Raw genomic sequence first — 21,652 nt, forward strand, 5'->3', positions numbered from 1 at the left:
TTCCAACAAGGTCAAACTTACTTCAACAAGTTCATAGTTCTTAATAGCTCCATTCCCTGTGGACCTATGAGAACATTCTTATTCAAACTACCACAATGTTACACAATGTACTTCTGACAAAAAGAAAAAGCAAGGAAGTTCATAAAATGCAAAAATTTATATACTTACATAATCAGGATTCATATCTCATCTTTCAACAGTTTCATTTACAAAGATCAAAATGTTTCTTTATAGAGGAATGGAATGCATCTTACTGTTTCCAAAAAGGACTGGTGCTATTTTAACATTTGTTTGAAGTCGGGAAACTTGAGTTCTATTTACAACTCAGATTGACACTATCAGCTCAGACCCAGCATTTCTCCCTTTTTTCCCAGAGCTGTTAAATCCACACTGTTAAATAATAATCGCTTTGTTTAATTGCAAGAAGTACAGAATGCCCTTGGAGTAAAGTTGATAAGAAGTGTTGACCTATATAACACAGTGACATAATACTAGACAAGAAGCAACTAGACAAGAGCAAGGGTTGATTTTGCCTTACAACTAACATGAATTAAGTCCATCATGACAAGAAAAACAGAGCAGCAGGAGGAGGTCAGTCTTCCATGGGACTAACTAGGAGGCAAAGAGAAGAAGTATCAGCACTCTTGTAGATTTCTCCTATTGTCTTTCTTCTATCCAGGAGGCCTGTCCACAGGATCATGCTGCTCACATTCAGGATAGATCCTCTCTGCTCTGTAAAACCTCTCCAGAACCATTCACATAGGCACAATAGGTATGTCTTGTTGATGGCCTAATTGCTTCCTAATCCAACTAGGTTGGCCATCACAAATTCAAATGTTTTTCCTACAAATGACGGTAAGTAAAACTTTGAAAAAATCATTAATCATTTCTTTGTCTATATTTTTTTCCTTACCCATAAGAAAAAAATAATGTAAGAGTCTCCAATAATAGGAAAATCATGATCCTGGATATAACAGCTTAATTGATACAAGGCATATCACACACGCATGATTACCTAAATTAAATCCACATCACCCACATAAAAAGCTGAATGTGGTTGTATATGCTTGTAATTCTATGATTAGGGAGTCAGAGGCAGGAGGTTAGCATAGACTCAGTGGCTAGTCAGCCTAGACAAATTTGTCTCAATAATGTCCCAGTGAAAAAACTCAAAAAGCAATGTGGGTGGCTCCTGAGGAACAATACCTAAATTCGACCTCTGGATTCTACTCCCCCACACATGTTTGCACACACATGCATGTGCACTTGAACACACTTGTGCACTAACATATACACACAGAGATAAGTGCAGGACTACCAACACACAGGTTTTCTAAATGGGCAATTTGTGAGTTGACTTTAGTTTATTAAAAAAAAAATCAAATTTACACTTTACATTCTTAGTCTAGCATCAAGTTAACTTTGAAAACACCAGAAAGTTATTTAAAGTTCATTTTAAATGTTTAAAATATATGGCAGGAAAAAATCAGAATTTCAGAGATTAAGGAGTCTAAAGTTTTATTGGTAGCACTGGTATCATCACATAGTTTAAACGTACCCTCTACCCCTGCATCCACCAGAGCATAAAATCCAAGATCTCCTGAACCTGTAGACATGAATTAAAATTATGCAAACTGTTCTATATCTTATAAAACTTTCCCAGGCATAGCAGCGTGTCTATCTTAACTACATGGTGAACATGCTCTGGATGGAACTTCAGCGTCTGATGTAATATCAGAATTTGTTGTCTTCTTGTTTTAGCATTTCTCAGACAGATGATACTTAAGTGATCTTATAATCTTCATGAGAATTGTTGCTCTAGTCAAAATTAAAAAGAATATTGGATGAAAGCATGTAGAAGATAAATACTTGTCCAATCTCTAGAAACATTGATTTTGAATATTTTCAAATCTTCTAGATCTCAGAGTTGATCAACTCCTTATCAGAAACAACATCTGAATGTCTTTGAGTCATGATCACCTTTACATGATTCAGACATTCACCAGTATAGGCATCATCTGGAACACATAACTGCTTTGTGCCAAGGTACATTGAATGATCTTTTTTTTTTCCTGGAGAACAGCATTATGTAGACTGGAGAAATACTGTATTTCAAAGATATAAAAAAGCAATTGCCTAATAAACACTGCCAACTTGTATGCAAGCTGTTATTGTTTCATGTTCAGTATGTACCTGACACTATAACCAACTACTGGCCTTAATAGGGTGGAACAATAACCAATCCTGGGAAATAATTTGTGAAGGAACACATAACAGACAGGAAGCAAACCTGTCTGTCAATTTTAATCAGTGGCCAGGGTATGTGTAGAAGAAAATATGAAGAACTCATTTCCATTTCTAAAACTGAAAGAGTGATGTATTAACTCTAGAAGATATTCCTATTAGAGTTAGGAAGTTCACTTCAAAGCAGGAAAGACAAGGAATATCTTCTAGAGTTAATACATGATGAGTCTTGAGAGAAATAGAAACTTGATCTGACTAGAGAATGTAAAGCACTGCACTCAAAAGTGGACAGTGTCACTGGTCAAAGTCCTGAGAAAACATTGAATGCTCAACCTTAAGTGGGATACTGTTATCAACCTCCCACCTTACAACGGCTAAAGAAATATTCCCAAAGAGGGAAAAGAAAGAATGTCAAAGGCAGGTGATAGATCGAAGCACTGTGAAATACTGCCTTTTGGGCACAGATATAGCTATTATTCGCATGAAGCTACATTAGCTACAATGAATGAACCTACAAGCACAAGACTTGTATATGATCAAGCCAGTCAGTCCAGATGGGGAGATAATCTCTAAGACCAATTTCTTATAGAGAAGCTATTGGCAGTTGACAGATCCTGGAGAAGGAAAATGATTATTTTTTGGTGGTATGGCCAATGGTAGATTTTGTATGCTACAATGGATGGGTTCATACTTATATGTATATGGGCAGCACTTGGCATACTCTTACATGGTTCTAAGGTTTGGCTTAAGTAAAGCTGAGAAGAAATAAAGAAAAGACAGACATATGTACATTAAAACTGTGATTTGGAGGTGGTGGTTTCTAACCTCTCAGATGGAAAAGCCAAAGCACCCAAGAAGCTTGGTGTATTTATTGTAGAGAGTTGATCAGGGAGGTGGGGTTACTGCATACAGATGAACAACAAGGCAGGTTTAGCTAAATAAGAAGTGAGATTTAGTAATCTCTCTAGTAGAAGTTGCTGTAGGGGAGAATTCAGTCTCCAGGCCATAGTCATCAAGGAAGAAGAAATCGATAGTGTACATTTTCTGTACACACTTCAACATCTACACCCATAGTGGAAGAAGGCTTGACATCTCTCTGGGCCTTAACCCAGAAAGGCCTTGACATTCCCATATATTTGAGGCATTGTAGTCTTTGACATGGTTGAACTCATATCAGGAACAGTTATTCACTCAGGACAACACTGGTTCTATATGAACACTAATTAGGTTTGTGGGTGGGTTATCAAAATTAAAATAATTTGAAAGATAGATAAGTAAATAACCAAAGATTCGGAAAATCCAAGGAAGATATGAAAAATATATAAATATTCTTATGTAAATATATAAGTATTATTATATATAAAATTTAATTTAATTTTAAAATTAAAATAATAAAGAACTCAAGATAGAAAATAAAGTGTTTTATGTAATTTTGTTAGAATCTGCCCTCATGAATTTGTATTTTGGTTCCTTCTTTGGAAGTGGTGCAAAAATCAAAGAATAAACATTGAGTATCATATGAACAAGAACACTGACCTCTTCTCAAAAAGATCTGGTGTCAATAATTCATATAATTCATGACTTAGAGTACTGAATGTAAAGTCTCTCTCTCTTTTTCTCTCTCTTTCTCTCTCTCTCTCTCTCTCTCTCTCTCTCTGTGTGTGTGTGTGTGTGTGTATGTGGTGTGCTTGTGCGTACGCATGTGTGTGTGTGTGTGTGTGTGTTTCTAAAACAGAGACAAACAGGGAAAGAGAGAATTATCAAGCAAGTATCCAGGATTTATCATAAGTGGGACATTTTCCCTTAATATTTTCTAAAGCCTGTTATGGAACTAGAATGCTCTTCTTTGAATAACCTCCAAGCAATTTTGATAGGACAGTTCCTGTGAGTACTGTAATCTCTGAGTCACATCATAAATTTTATAATAATCGATGATTGAATATTCACTTATAAGTTGAAATACTATTGAGACTTAAATCAGGATTTTTTTTCATTAATTTACTTATTAATTCAATTTATATCCCAATGGCTGCCTCCCTTTAGTCCCAGTCCCCTCCTTCCAACAGCTCCTTCCCCCACTCCCCTCTCTCCTTCTTTGAGAAAAGGAAGCCCCTACTTGGGTATCATCCTACACTGGCATATCAACTCACTGAAAGACTGGCCTCAAGCTCTCCCACTGAGGCTAGACACATTGCCCAGTTTGTAGGCTTAGATGCTTCAAAACCGCTTGAGTTAGGGCTCTTAAATGATTTAACCTCCTTTCTCACCCATCTGCCAGAGGTAGTAGAGAAAGAATGTTAATAGGAAAAGAGGTTAGTGGGCCTGTTTAGTAGTTCTTTGGGGTGGTTCCAATCATCTTTGTTAGGATCTTCTTACAAGACAACATTCTGGCATACATCACAGGTTACAACTGAGTTTCCAAAGAAAATAGAAATTTTCATTTCACCAGTTAGGTGAACAGGATCTATATGCAGGTAACAGGTTCAGAGAGAACCCCCTCTCCTGTGTTCCTGCACATCTTGTAGACAGGATACATTTTCAGTCCAAAGTTTTGTGGGAAGGTTGCTATTCTCATCCCTCTACTGGGAGTACAATGGCAGTGGCCACTTTATGTACTATGTCTTCCACTCTAGGAGTCTTACCTAGAGTCTCCCAATAGACAGGTCTCTTTGATAGCATATCAAAGTATCACTATTCACATATGATATGATAGTGTATATGTGACCTAAAAATTCTACCAAAGAACTCCTACAGCTGATGAATACTGTCAGCAAAGTGGCTAGACACAAAAATTAAGTCCAGAAAATCAGTAGTCCCCTCTTACAGAAAAAATAAATAGGTTGAGAAAGAAATCAGGGAAACAACACCCTTCACAATAGCCACAAATAGTATAAAATATCTGTCTAAGGTTTTGTCTTTCACTGTGTATTGTAATGCTAATTGGGTCTCCCAACACTGGTTAAACCAGAGACAAGAAAGTCCACACTTACACCCAAATGGTCCTGTGTAACCTTGCCCCCAAGTTATTGTTAATAGGTAACTAAAGAAAACATGGTCTTGAGGGCCGGCCAATTGGAGTTAAGAGCACACCAATTGAAACATAGCAAGTAATAACTCGGGGTTATTAATAGGAAAGTAGATTCTAACAGTTTAGAGTGTAGATATCTGCCCAGCTCTTTGTGCTGTTTAAAGGTTATTGTAAAGAATAAAAGTTGTGTATGTCATTTATCCAGGGACTAACTTGCAAAAGGTGGGGTAGAAATCCAGGATTGAAATTAAAAATTTCTACAATAACATCTTGTAACTCTAATCAAGTACATGAAAGACTTATATGACAAAAGCTGCAAGTCTCTTAAGAAAGAAATTGAAGAAGATATCAGAAGTTGGGAAGACTTCCCATGCTCATGGCATAGTAGGATTAACATAGTAAAAATGGATATTTCACCAAAAGCCATCAACATATTTAATGCAATTCATATCAAAATTTCAACACAATTTTTTACAGAGATTGAAAGAAAAAATTTTCAACTTCATGTGGAAAAGCAAAAACCTCAGAATAGCTAAAGCAAACTTCTGGAGGTTTCCCTACCCCTGACTGCAAGCTCTACTGGAGAGCAATTGTAATAAAATCTCTATGATATTGGTATAGAAACAAGGAGGTTGATCAATGGAATTGAATCAAAGACCCAGAAATCAACCCACAGACCTGTGGACATTTGATTTTTGAAAAAGAAGCCAAAACCATTCAACGGAAAAGAGAGAACATGTTCAACAAATGTTGCTTGTCTAACTGAACATATGCATGAAGAAGAAGGCAAGTAGATCCATATTTATCACCCAGCACAATGTAAAGTCCAGTTGGATCAAAGACCTCAATGTAAAACCAGATATACTAAATCTAACAGAACAAAAAGTAGGAGGTAGGCTTAAACTCGAGAGTACAGGAGATAACTTCCTGAACACAACACCCCTAGCTAAGGCACTAAGAGCAACAATTAATAGATGTGACTCCATGACACCGAAAAGCTTCTGTAAAGCATAGGAAATCATCAATAGGACAGAACAATAGCCTAGAGCTTGAAAAAAGATCTTTACCACACTACATTTAACAGAGGGCTAAGATCCAAAATATATAAATAATTCAAGAAGTTAGCAACTTAAACAACAGAATTTTTAAAGTGGAGTACAGAGCTAGAGAATTCTCAACACGTGAATCTCTTATGGCTGAGAAATACTCAAAGAAATGTCCAATGTCCTTAATCATCAGGAACATGCCGATTAAAATGACTCTGGGATTCTACTTCACACCTATCAGAATAGCTAAAATCAAACACTTAAGAGACAGCACTTAAAGAGAAACTTAAAACTTAAGAGAAAATGGGAAGCTCCTCCATTGCTTCTGGGAATGTAAACTTGAGCAACCAGATGAAAATCAATTTGGCTATTTCTCAGAAAAGTAAGAATAGTTCTACCTCAAGACCGAGCTGTACAACTTTTAGGCACTTGCTCAACCATGTCCATTGCAGCTTTACTAATAATAGCCAGAAACTAGAAACAACCTAATGGCTTTCAAAAGAAAAACTGATTAAAAAAAAAAGTGGTTTATTTGCACAATGGAATACCTCTCAGCTCCTAAAAGCAATGGCATCATGAGATTTACAAGGAAATGTAAGGAACTAGAAGTTATTCTCCTAAGTGAGCTAACTCAGACCCAAAAGTACATGCATAGTATGCACTCAATTGTAAGTGGATATTAGCCGTAAAGTACAGGATAATCATTCTACAATTTATTAACGTAAAGAAGCCAAATAACAAGTAGGGCCCAAGGGAGGATGCCTAATTTTTTATTTCTCAGAAGGGGAAATAAAATAGATATCTGAGGTAGACAGAGGTAGGAAAGTGGGTAAGAAAGAGGGATCTGGAGGGGAATAGGGTGGGGGTATCCTGTGTAGAGAGAGCAAGGGAGAAAGAATGGAAATTGGCTGGTGGGGCCATCTCTAGATCAGGTAAAATCTGAATTTTTAGCTACCTAAGTGTACTGTTTAAACTTTTGATATTTTAAGTGACTTAAGTTTATGTTTTATCAAGAAAGCAATAGTGAATTAAAGTCATATTATTTAACCTGATGTATAGGCATATGCTATAATCTCTAATTAAATATGACCCATTTTAACTGTTATAAGTCAGGGATTTTAGAGGCATAGAACCAACAGAATGAATATAAAATAGGATTGGACTTATTTAATTGCCTTATACAAGATTGTCCAGGTGTTCTAACATTGAATGTCTCACAGTGGAATAGACGAGAACTTGATTATCACTCAACCTAAGAGCCTTCTGGATGGTTCCTGGAGAGAAGCTGGACTTTAGTCCATGTTGGAAGCCTGAAAAGTCTAGATTCTGATTTTAGTGAATGAACGCAAAAGCATTGACAATTGCAACAGTGTAGATAAGCTCAAGCCCACAGACAAAAGCAAGCCTTTCTTCAACATCCTTGTATGTAGGTGTGTGAAGGTGCAACTTACACTTAGAATGAGTTTTCCTATTTTAGATAATCTGATTAAAAATGTCCCTCAAAAGTATTCTCAGAGATTTGCCTTGTAGTTGTTTCTTAATCCAGTCAAAATAAAAGCCAAGATCAATGATCACACACACTAGTAAGAATAGAAATACCACTTTCGTACTTTCTAATTTAGTTGGGTGTTTACTAAGATGTATGTTGAGTACACAAGGATCTAGAGATACGGTGTAGTAGCAGAGGAATAGTGAAATGTATTAAGATGGAGAGAATCTCTTCAATCTGTACCATAATAAAGACTTTACAAGAGTTAAAATAAGCTGGGCAGCGGTGGTGCACGCCTTTAATCCCAGCACTTGGGAGGCAGAGGCAGGCGGATTTCTGAGTTCGAGGCCAGCCTGGTCTACAGAGTTAGTTCCAGGACAGCCCGGGCTTTACAGAGAAACCCTTTCTTGAAAAATCAAGCTCAACTCATCTGCTATGAAGTGGTCTTTATTCCATGCAATGTATGTTAATATGCTCTGGATAAAAATAGAACTGAAATAATATACAATCTTCTGCCCAAATTGAGATTCTCAGCAAAAAGAAGGATAGAATGATCCTTAGGTCCTTATAAAAGCAATATGGTTAGTAATAAATCCAAAAATTATATGTGTTAAAGGGGTGTACTCGGGGCTGGAGAAATGGCTCAGCAGTTAAGAGTATCGACTCTTCTTCCTGAGGTCCTGAGTTCAATTCCCAGCAACCACATGGTGGCTCACAACCATTTGTAATGAGATTTGATTCCCTCTCTGATGTGTCTGAAGACAGCTACAGTAAACATTAAAAAAAAATACACATAAAAAATACACATTAAAAATCTATTTAAAAAGGGGGTGTATTAAAATTCAGCAAGTCTACTTGTGCCTGTAAGAATACCAAGCTACTAAACTATTTCTCATTGCTTTTATTAGGATAATTTCTATCTCTTTGTACATCAGAATTCATGTTTAAAACACATACAGACACCCGAGTTTTATTTTTAAAAAAATGTTTAAAAAGTACACACTGGAGAAAAGACAGTATTTTTTTAAAAAATGGTGCTGAGCCAGTTTGATAGCTGAAAATAGAAGAATGTAAATAGGTTCATATCTATCACTCTGCATAAAACTCAAGTCCAAATAGATCACGGACCTCAACATGGGAGCAAATGTCCTGAATTCGAAAGAAGAAAGATTAGGAATAGACTTAAAGTCATTGGAAGAGAAGTGACTTTCTGAAACAGAATACTGATAGCACAGACTCTAAGAACAGCAATTAATAAGTGCAAATTCTTGAAGTTATAAAGCATCTATCCATCATAATATAGCATCATTCAAGCAAAACATCAGCTTACACAACAGAAAAATCTTTACCAATGACATATTCAATAGAGGATTCTCATCCAGAATATATAGAGAATTTAAAATGAACATCAAAGGAAAAACAATTTAAAAGTGGATTATAGAAGTAAATGAAAAATTCTCAGAAATGGCATGGGATGCTGTATATATCTTAAAATGTCCAGCATCCTTAGCTATGAGAAAAAAAATGTGTTTAGAAAGAATTTAAAAAAAGTTAAAACTACTTTGAGATTTCATCTTATGCCAGTCAGAATGGCCAAGGTAAATAAAAAAAATCATAACCCATGTTGATGGGGATGCAGAAGGGGAATATTTAGTCATTGTTTGTGGGTGTACCAACTGGTACAACCAGTATAAGAATCAGCATGTAGCTTCCTAAGGAAACAGAGAATCAATCCACTGCAGTATATGAGTCTCAGGTACATACCCAAACAACTCTGCATCTTACTACAGACATACTTGTCCATCCATAACGTAGCCCACAAACAAAAAGATAGATATTGTATGCTTTCTCTATTATGTCCATGTTTGTTGAGGTCTGTACTGCCTGGCTTGGTGGCCACTATGTTGCAGACCGTTCTGCCCCATGGTTTGGGGCCAAAATGTTGCAGACTACTCTGTTGCTCCGGTCCGTGGGTCAGGGCCTAGCAAGAGAGAGAGTGGGGATAGGAGACTCGAAGAATGGAGACAAGACAGAGGTTCTGATCAAGTCTCGTTTCTCCTTTATTGTCTCTCCTTTTCTCTCTTATTGTGTCTCCTATTGTCTCTCTCTTTTTGAAGGGAAGACCGGGGTATTATACACTTTGTCATGTGCCTTGTAGGTGCGTGGATACCACATGCCTTGCAGGTGTGGATATGACATAAGCCTTACAGGCTTGAATAGCGGGGATAGCCCGTGCACCATGCACCTTGCAGGCATGGATAGCCCGTGCGCCTTGCAGCAGGGGGCACTAAACAGCAAAACAAGATATGTGGGATAAAAAAGATGTTTATCAGAGTGTGCTCAGCTGTTGTAGGCTGTTGAAAACAAGTCTCATGTCAGGGTAGATGGCTCGAGATGGCTGCAAGGATGATAGCTGTTTTCTAGCCGCTTTCTGCTAAAAGTCGGCTCCCAACACGTGATAGCTTTTAAGTTTAGACACATAAATTTTAGTATGAATAAACATAGAATATAGATAGTAAGGGACAAGTGGAAAGGAGGAAATCTCCTAAGGAAGGGGAAATAGAGTAGAATGGTACAAAGAGATAAAGGAGGGACTATAATAAAATTAAATGGTGAGGTACAGAGTAGGGAAGGGTAAAGGAAGGAGTATGAAGAGAGAAAACTAACATAAAAGACATTTTGAAAAGCCACACCAAAACATATGACCATATAGATGTTTTCTAAAAAATATATACATATAAGAAAGGGATCTAAATAGAGTCACCATACAATATGGAAATGCTGCCCCAAGTAGACTAAGTAAAAGCTCAAGTGCTAGGAATGGCTTATTTCTTGTTAAGTCCTTAGTGAAAATAATCCCATAGAACCTCCTAACACTAAACCTCCTAAACACTGTACACTATTGGCAAAGATATTGGTTATTTTCCACAACCTAATAATAAGTCTCTATTGCTGAATACACCACTTCCTCATGCCATCAAACCTGGAGAAACCAAGCCAGCGACAGACTAGATGATTCATCTCTACTAATTATGGCTGATAGTATTAGAAGATATTTTGCACTTTACTAGAGGAGAAAAGTGATCATCAATATCATCCAGCTACAGACACTGTGACCTACAACAGAGACCTGCCTACAAGATTTATTTGTGCAGAAGTAGTACAATTTGGGGGGGGTTGCATTTTTTATTATATTTGAGCCCATTCCATATGATAACACCCAATATCCAACACTGCTAACGTGATCAAGAACACAAGACTAGGTAGATTGTAGGGGAAAAATCAAGTAACAATATTCTGCTAGAGAAATATATCAATAAAATGCTTCCTAATGATGTAAATTTACAAGTAATATCTGCCAGGAAAGGGGAAATCAATTTACTCTAATGGAGGGTCACTGGTTCTGTCAACCACAATCCAGGGCAGGTACCACTCCTAAGAGTTGTGGGCCAACACAAAGCAAACTCTAAGATACGGTAAGATTTTTATGTCTGGGGAGGGGTGAATTTGTTATTTATTTTTTAGGTTGTTTTGATTGTAAGATTTTTGTTTAGAAGTTTTGTTTTAGTTTTTTTGTGAGAGAGACAGAAAGAACATATAGTTACGTGGGTAGGAAATGTGAATAATTTTGGAGTATTTGGAGAAGGTGAGATCATATAATCAAAATGTATTGTATGAATTAGAAAATTTCTATTTATGTATGTAGAAAGGTCAAATAATAATAAACAGTATTTCTGAAGTACATGTATTTGATATCATATCAATTTTTTCAACAGGTATATAATTATAAAAGGTTAAATTTCATAATAGCTCAAAGCAATATGAATTTGGGTGTGTGCACACGTCCACTTGAGCACATGCCTATATTTGTATTACTAAGAAACCTGAAGTTGTTTTAGGGCAGAAAGAATTTCAGTACAATGGTTCTTTTGTTCAAGACTACAACCTCAATGTACTTTTACGAACACATTCATACAATAAATAGGGTTTAATTTAAACAAATTAAAATAATAAATCAGCAAGACTATCTTTCAGACTATTTAGTGTTATTTTTTTAATTCAATAAATAATTTTAGCATAACAAATCAAACTGAAAACCCTGAAACAAAATTTTGTCTGTTCTCAGTTTGTGTTTGTGTGTATGTGTGTGTTTGTGTGTGTGTGTGTTTGTGTGTGTGTGTGTGTGTGTTTAACAGTTTACCATCTCCTAAAGGAAATGAATAGATATGTGAACACAGACTTCTAGTTATAACTCTTCTTGACACTGGCCCTAGGTTAATTTTAAAATTTGTATTTTAGGATGATGATTTCTTGTCCCAAAACTCAAAAAGTTCACTTTGATAACATATTAATTATAAATATCCTAGCCAAATTAAAGGCAGCAGAATTATTATAATATTCCTCAACATAATCAAGAATCTCAACATTTTACTAATATAAAAATAGTATTGTGATAATGCCAAAAATTCAGAGATGATGATTTAAATTAACCAATTTGTGACAAAGTTTTTAATTTGTGATTTAAAATTTTTCATCCTTAATGCTTTAATTTCACCTTACTTAAATGGGAATTTTAGCCATTCTTCTTAACCTATCTTTTAAATTGTTATCTTTGCTATGAGAAACATGAATTGTGACACAATCGATCCGTTAATTCCAGCCAGCGTAACCGATGATATCAACCACTGTTAGATTGATGTAACTTACATCAATCAAGAAAATGACCAAAGTGGACAGTTTTACCAGGGTTCAGTGTCATCGTGATCAGCTACTAGATGTGGATGAATAGGGAGACCAAAATGATCTGAGCCTGAGTGTCTCCAGCCTTGCAAAATGAAATTAACTCTACTGTAGGTAGAAGCAGAATTTTTGATGGAGCAGTTGTTTTAAACATCGCAAATATATCCTCTAGTCTAAGACATTTGAATGAACTCTAGAAATAATGTTTTATGGTTGAGACAGTTGTTCTTTACCGGTTGCCTTTGTCTCTCTTCTGAGTCTTGATATGTAATCATTAGACTTATCTTTCTATTTCTAGGCATTCAGTTCTATCCAAGCAGGACTACTGTCACTCCTGTGACATCTACCTTGGTAACATATTTTCTGGCTTTTCTTAATTTCATGAAAGATGTGGATTATACTGCCTTCTCAAGTGCAGACAAGCCTCCCAGAATTTCTAGACTCTGGGTATAGAAAATGGTTTATATAATCCCATCAACCCAAGCAAAATATAAAAAAGTGGTCCACCAGAAGGCCCTTGGGTCACTAATCAAGAATAGTCACAGCAGACATCTAGAAAACCTAACACCCTAATCATATCCCAGTAGAATCTGGTGTTTCATCATGGTGGAACTGGTTGCAAACCAGACTGCCACTGCCTCACAATACCATTGCATCCCTGATACTGAACATATTTAGCCTGAGGGAAACCTGGATGTTTTCTAACGTTTGTCATGGCCCCTGGCAATGATTGGTCTGTTTTAGTCTCCTTGAATATCATGGTCAGTAGTGAACCACTTCAATGTTAAACTGGGAGTTTTCCCTTCACTAAAGGCTTGTGGAATGCCTCAGAGTGAGCTCCCTCGGCATTTGCCCTGTTTGCCTGACTCACTCTGAACTAACATGAGCCTTTGTTTTGGGTCTGGAAAAACTGAAAGTGTGCAACTTTGATAATATTTTACATAGTTCAAATTGAATCAAATTCCTGACATTTTTTGATGAAAACAGAGCTCCTGCCAAGAAAACAAATATTGGCAACAGAAGGGAAAGAGCTTAAGATTTTACTGGCAAAGTTTGAAAAACCTGAGATTCCTCTGGAGAAATATTTCATATCTAGGGTCTTCTACCAGAGAATATAATATAACCACTTTATAAATTAGGAAGCAAAATAATTTAGTTTTCATGAGCCTGTGTTCGGGGCCAGTAGACCTGCATCTAATCTTTGTTACTCGGAGTACATCATTTGACTGTGTCCAAACTGTTGAAAAGGACCTTTGTAAGAGAATGAGCATGAGGTGGCAAACAAGAAATGACAGCCACACATTCTGTGGCTCTAAGTTTCTTACCAACAGAATGAGCATAGTCCTTTATGATTGCAAGATGGGAATCTGGGTATTTACATTTTGAAAAGGCTACTAATTCCTAAATGTCAGGAAATAATGTATTTATCAATGACTAATTTACTGGCTAGAGTCATCAAGTTGGCTCAGGGGAGAAAGGTGATTGTTGCCAAGCCTGAAGACTTCAACCCAATCCCCAGAACCCTTATGATGGAAAGAAATAACTGACTCCTGAATGTTGTCCTCTGATCTCCATACATGTTCTATATCACATGCCTGCATGTGTGTGTGTCCACACACACACACACACACACACACACACACACACACACACATTTTATGATTTTATACAGTCTCATATTATTTAAATATACAGTGTTGGATCAGCTAATGTTTGGAAACTCCCATATAAACCATACATGTCCAGAAAAATACAGCAAGAGATTCAGAATAAATTCACATAACAAAATTATCTATGCAAAAATATAAAAACAAAACTAACAAATGCTTACTATTTAAAAAGCTTTGAAAGAATATTTAAATTGAAAAAACAATCTTTCAAAATATTTTCACTTAAATTAATAAGACATTAAGGTCTTGGGCCATTTTGCTCTTCTGAGGAAGCAAATGGTACCTACCACCATTATATTTATTACTGAAAATGTTTTATTTCTATTAAAGGAAGGTTGGCATCCAGACATAAAATAGGACTGCCCAACGGGAGGGCTTAAAGCAGTAAACACACTTGCATCCCTAACTCAATCTCAGAATGTTTTCTCTGCTCTTCTTTGTTGGAATATTTATTTCTTTTACAAATACTTTTCATCTTGTTAACTTTAAAACCCAATACATTGTGTTCTAGTAGAGTTAATATTTTTTAAGTTTCTAATTTAAGCACTAAGTCATTTTAAGAGATTTTTTTACTATTATTACGTAAATGCCTAGTATTTTTCCCAGAGACAGTCCCAGAGCACTGTCTCCTGTGGAAAGTATTTGTCATCTATTTTTATTGACATTGTGGATTCCTGTCTTTCCCTTTCTCTCCCATCTCTCTGTCCACCAAGGTAACATATGGTGGGTGAAAGAATAAAAATGGTAATAACTACTCTGTTGTATGAAACAAAGATGTGTGTGTGTGTGTGTGTGTGTCTCCCCAAATCTCATGCTTATGCCCAGTCCCAGCAAGACTGCAGATGTTTTACAAACTGAGAGTCATTGGGAAACAGGGGTTATGGAAACGGAACACACCCTGAGGAGGAGGGCAGTCTTGTCTTGACAAGATGGTGGCAGCACAAATTGGCTCTGTGTCTCCTCAAAGAACAATCCTATCAGCCTTCTAAAGTCCTGCTCTGTTTCTGTAAGGTATTTGCATATTGTTTTGTATAATATTGGCAGTGGTACCATGTGCTCTAATTTAATGTCACAAGCTCTTGTTCTTTTTATCAAATAATAAATCATTCCATAAATTTATAAACCAGTGTGAACTACATTCTCATGTTTATAATATGAAAGCTTTTAGTTAAAAATTATATATATATATATATATATATATATATATATATATATGGTTATATACACATATATGCATGTATATATAACCATATATATGTATATATATATACATATATGACTAAGCAGCATCTCCCCAGAGGCTGATTTTAGGCGACTCTGGGTCTCAATCATGAATGATAGGTTTATGTTGTTTTATCATTAATACACAGGCTATTTTATACTTGGTAGACAAACAGCCAAGAAATGAATCACATAGTCTTCTATTTTGGGAGATATGACCATCTAAAATTCCTGATTCTGTACAAACAAATAACACAATTCTCAGAAACCTACTTATCTCTCTGAAGATATAAATTATTGGATGATGAATACACAAATTTCTCTTTTCTTTAAAAAAAAAAATCCAGAGGGTTAAGCATACAGTAACTGACTTAAACAAAATTTGTTTTCCTGTTACACACATGGCTCATCAGTTCGTGATTTAAAAATGGAAGCATGTCTGTGTCTGCAAATAACTGTTTTAGATATGAAAAGCAAGCTTGAGTGTGGCTCTCACAAGCTTAGTGCCACTAGTGGAAAGAGATTTCACTCAATAAAGGTAAGAGTGAGCTAATATAGAAGGTAGAAGTAAGAATATTTTTTTTACGGTGACGTTAAACAGGAAGAAAGAGGCACATTCACTTTGGTGGAATCTTGAAAAACCAACTAAAATGACTCTAAACATGGTAGTACACTTAAAGTGTCTATAGATAATGAGTGGGGGAAGTCATTCAAAGAGAAACAGAGAACTGAATGGGCAAACACTGGGGACAATAAAGCATCAGCATGTGTATTCTACAGCATAGACATGGCTAATTGCCCATCCTATAAAGAATGTTAAGGAATTTTTGCATTATGAAGTTCAAAGTCTAGTATCAATCCTGGAAACTGACTTGTCAGAAATAAAAGTGAAGGACATGGAACTGGGAGAAGGGAGAGGCAATGGGGCCAATGAGTTTGCTTTTGCATCTCAATTTCACTCTTTCTTTTTTTAAAATTCATTTTTTCATCTCTGTGCCTTTAATCTTTTTATTTTAATGAGAGTTAGAAGAAGGCACGCAGAGGGTCTCCTGCCTTTTCTTCACCTGCCACCTGCTCATGTTGCTCTTATCTTACATCTTAAAAGCTGTGTCTCAACTTCCCTGGGCACTTATTCTTACATCTATTGTTTTCTCTGTAACCCTCTTTGTCCCTGATGCTTGTCCCGAGCACTCAAAGGCTGGCTGAATATATATATATCACTGCCCACTTTCAGACTCTGATCTTTCAATTTTTATATGGATGTGTTTTTCATTCACGATGGCAGTTCAATTTATTATAAGCACAGCTTATTCTGACAGGATCATATATTCAGGTCTTTTCATTTTAAAAATATAGGAAAGAGTAGAAACTGGTGGCTCAGATAAAGGGCTGCCCAATTACAAGATGGGAGAGGACCAGATGTATCAGTGTGGAGGCAAGGGATCGGGAATCAGAGAAGATAAGGTGACAATGACTCAACAGTGTGGGATGACTGTGAAGAGAGGGAACATGATAGTGGGACACATGAGTAGGATCATCAAACGTAAGAACCATAAGGCACTCAGCATTAATCAGTTCCTACAGATCTGGGCTCGGTACCAATAGGAGTGCGATGGCAGGGTCGGCCTCAGGCCTAATTGCAAAGTAAGTAAATTAGACTTTAGCGGCTGGCTGCAAAGCAACCTTTTCCATCCCCACTATCCCCATATCCAGAAAGTAAGCACTCTGGCCAGCCCTATGGAACCACTACCCAAAACTTTCAAGGTTCTACCACCATGTTTTCATTGTCTACACTCAAACAAATGTTTGGATCCCAGAGCTAAGAAACGACTTTAAAAGTTTCCAGAATAAGAAAATGCACATTCAAGGGAATAAGTACACAATAATGTCATTTCAGAGTGTGTGGCCTCCCTTCTGAAGACAGAGTAGGATGAGAATGTGTAGTCAGGAAGCTTTCTATTTTCTTGTCTACAAGAAATGTTTAAACTGAAATCACATTATGCATGTGACTGCCTACCACAATACATAAATCAGGCATAAAATATATTAGAATTGCCTTGGAAAGTTAATATGTACAAAAACACAATTCAGTTCCTCCCAAAGCAAGAGCTCTTCCCTTTTCCTGCTGAATTTCAACATGTTTCTTGCCAGTTCTCATAGTTAATAATTTAAGATTGTTCCTTGTAGATACTAAACCAATAGACCTAAAAAATTACATTAAATCCTATGAATATATTTGTACAGTCTCCAGTCATTCACTAAATTATTTTACTTTCTTATATTTTTGAAATTATAATATAATTAGAGCTTTTTTCCCTTGCCTTTCCCTCTTCTAAACCTTCACCATTCCTTTCCCCATTCTCCTGCAAATTCATAGTCTCTTTTCACGCACTAACATATTTTAAAATTCTGAACCAAATTAATGATTAGTTCATCTCGTGTCTTTTTATGAGACTGGCAGACAGGGTTGAATATATTGATGCTCAGAGCCAAGCCTCTCAACCGTTCCATGCATAGCTCAGAATATAGAAACACCCTCAGAACTACTTTTGAAAAGACAATCTGTAAAATGATTCTTTCCCTTTGAAACTGAGGACTGGGTTCTTTTGGACTGACTAGAGACTACCTTTAGAGCATATCACCATTATTAATGTGACTTTTAATGCATTTTCTTGCTCTTCGGGTGTCAAAATCTGCCCAATACAAGTATTCAAGCTTTCAACTACTTCATTGTTCATATTTTAAATAGGTTGTGCAAATAAAACTAAAGAAAGTATACATTTCCATAGAATGTAAGATTGACCTGAAGGGGCAAGACAACAAAGGGGTAAGACCAACACCAGATCAGAAGAGTGTCAATGTGTTGACACTACAAACAGGTAGCCAGCAAGGGCTCCCTCCAATGATAAACTGGAAGCCAAGAACTGAAAGTTTTCCTGGTGTCCTAACACTGTCAAGACTCAAAGGAAGAACACTTTAGCCATAAGGAACAAACATTTCAAAGGTTTGCAGTATACAATAAGGTCTGAGGATTTGGGGAATAGAAAAGACTATTGACATTTCCATGTGATGCCCTAGAAAGTTGGAGGAAGAGCGAAGAGGGAGGAACAAGAAGTGAATGATGTATGCCTTCGTGTCCTGGTGAGAAACTCAGATATGATTCTGAATTCAAACAGAAGCTACTGAAAGATGCTAAGGCCAACACTAAAGATGCCCATTTTGCCATTTTGTTTTGAAAGATTTTTTTTTTTTTTTTTTTTTTTTTTTTTTTTTTTTGCTGCTACATAGAATGTAGATTTCCTGGTCCCTACCCTTTGTGAATATCATGGATTGAGAACAGCCTAGCTTACTGATATGTGAGGCATCAGACTTTTGCAGACCTTATCAGAAATACAGAGAACAAAGCAAGGCATTTGAAGAAAATCGGAACAGTTGCAGAGAGTACAAGGAAGATGTTGGTCCATACGTAAAACATAGAAAAAGAACAATTAGAAAATAAATTTGAGTAATTTTAATAGAAAATTCACAAAGCTTAAAGGGAGAGAGAAGATTTAAGTTCAATTCTGTGATCCCTCTAAGCAGCAAAAGTTATATTTTTGTGGAAAAGGTGAAAATTTTAATATAGTAAATAATGAATAAATATATACTGACTTCAGTTATTAAATTAATCCACTAAAAATAAACACTTCCTTTGATATTTAATATAATAAAACCAAATTCAAAGAGATTGATTTGGTGTGTAAAATGATCTCTCTGTAACATCCCCAGATGATACAAAGATGCTGTTCTTGTTCTCAGTATCTACTAAAAATAGAAGACATATAATTAACCAGAGAATTAATCTTTAGATAATGCTCTCAAGTGAAGTAAAGCATTTTATTGAATACTCGCCATGAGCAGAGCACAGCACAGCTAAGAATAAAGGTTGTTATATAAAGATGAACAAGAATGTGCTATTGGCAGCAAATAATTTCAAAGCAAGAGGAAAACAAAGTTTATCCTAAATGATCAAGAAGATACCATACAATGTGCGATTGCCTATTCTACCCTCAGTAACTTGGGAATCTCCTTGCAATGCTTTTGTAACCTGTACCTCTGCTTGCCCACTGGCATCCAGTGGACTCATTCTCTTCCTCTGTCACATTCCAGTGCAGCAAACCACCGTGCAGAGAGAACTACAGCAGTCAGCACATTGTATTTTTTCTTATAGTCATACTTTGCCTGGCTCATGCTGTTTTACGTAGAGAAGCTGCACTGCTAAATTAAAAGGCTATGAACTCCCAGCAAGTGGGTCCTCGTGACCTGAATGGTTGGAAGGGGAGTCATTTGCTATGCCATTTTAACTCTAAGTGCATAAAGCTGTATCGTTGTACAGGGCACAGTTCCATGCCTTTCTTTGAATGTTTCTGCTAAGAGTTTTTCCTATTCCACACAATTAGTCACTTTTTATTAAAATGATAAAATGGGGGAGGGTGAGATGGCCCAGTAAATCGTGGCATTTGTTGCCAAGCCTCATGTCCTGATTTTGATACCCAGAACACATGATGGAAGAAGGAAACTGGTTCTCTCCTGTTGTCCAGTGACATTCACATGAATGCCTCAGCATGCATGTTTCCATCAAGTCATATACTTATACATGAGCATGCACACACAAATAAGATTAGCATAATTAAAACAAACAATATGGCTGGATATGATGGCATAGACCATGAATTTTAGCACTTGGAAGGCAGAGGCGGGCAGATCTCTGTGCGTCCTGAGTCATCCTAGTCATAGTGAATCCCAGGACACCCAGGGCTATATCATGCTATCCTGCCCAAAACAAACAAATACAAATCAGAAGAGAAGCTTTTAGTATCTGGCATGATCCTGATGTCTGCTTCCATCAGCACAATTGTACTCTCAATGTATCTAAACTGTGAGAGAGTTTCAGACACCATGGATGTTTTTAGGCTTGAATGCAAGAATACAGACACGGTTGTGTTATTTGGTGGCTAAAACTACTTCCTCTATTACTTTTGATTAGAGACGTTGAACGGCAATCAACTGTTTTAATTTTGAATGGAAATTTTTGCATTGTGTCAAACCAAGCGTTATGTTTACGTTGGCAAGATTTGTGGCAAAGACTGGTAAACGAAAAATGTTTGAAGTGTGAGAATTTTACATATGAGAACGATTGAAGGAAAAAAAAATGTAGACTCTTAGAAAAGACATTGACTCCCTGGGATTCTGAGGACAGCTGACTTCTCTGTGAGTTCAAATGAGTACCTACAGGCCAGATCTGGCCCTCATCATGATAAAAATAGCATATTCCCACACTTATGATGATAGACACCTGTTATTTGGGCAATTTCTCCCAACAGAAAAAAAAAAAAAAAGTAAAAAAAAAAAAAAAAAAATCTTCATTGCCAGCGCATCCCTCTGTGCAGCTGCTTCCTTCCCATGCTAATCGCAGCAAGCAGACACCCACTGCAGATTTGACCAGCGAATGCAAATGGAAATAAGATTCTTCACTTGAGCCTCTGAATATGATATCTGGTGATGGTGCTGAGGGGAAATGGAAGGGTTTTAAAACCAAAGAGAAATAGAAACAGAAAGAAATAAAATAATATCACAATGCAAACTAGTTATTATTACATTTATACATTTCTGTACACACTGCTGCTTTAATTTTTATTTTATTTTATGTTATGTTATGTTATTTTATTTTATTTTATTTTTTGAGGCTGTGTACTCTAGTTGACCTGAAACTCACTATGCAGGCCAGGCTGGCCTTGAATTCACAGATACCTTCTTGTCTCTGCCATCTGAATGCTGTGATTACAGGGATGTGCCTCCAGGCTTGCTCAGACATTACATTTTGTGTAACTATAAAGAATATCAGTATTTTGCCCATCTTTTATGTATGGCACTGTTTCATTGATATAATATTCAGTATCTATAAGAAAAGAACACATTTTACCTTCTTGTAGGATCAGGATGGATTTTATGGAAAGGGGTGGCATTCATCCTGGGTCTTATTACCAAAGTATTTGTGTAACAGAAAAATGGAAGATAATGTATTGGGCAAAATGACTTTTCCATACTGTGGTCAAGTCAAATCCATTCTGTTTTGATGATACTCTTGACCATTCCTGAGAGCTGTTTTCTAGCCTTAATTACTCCTTTGTGCATCAGCTCTGGTCCAATTCTGACAACGCATTGCCAATCTGTC

The sequence above is a fragment of the Arvicanthis niloticus genome, chromosome 7, assembly GCF_011762505.2.
Source record: "Arvicanthis niloticus isolate mArvNil1 chromosome 7, mArvNil1.pat.X, whole genome shotgun sequence".
NCBI lineage: Eukaryota > Metazoa > Chordata > Mammalia > Rodentia > Muridae > Arvicanthis > Arvicanthis niloticus.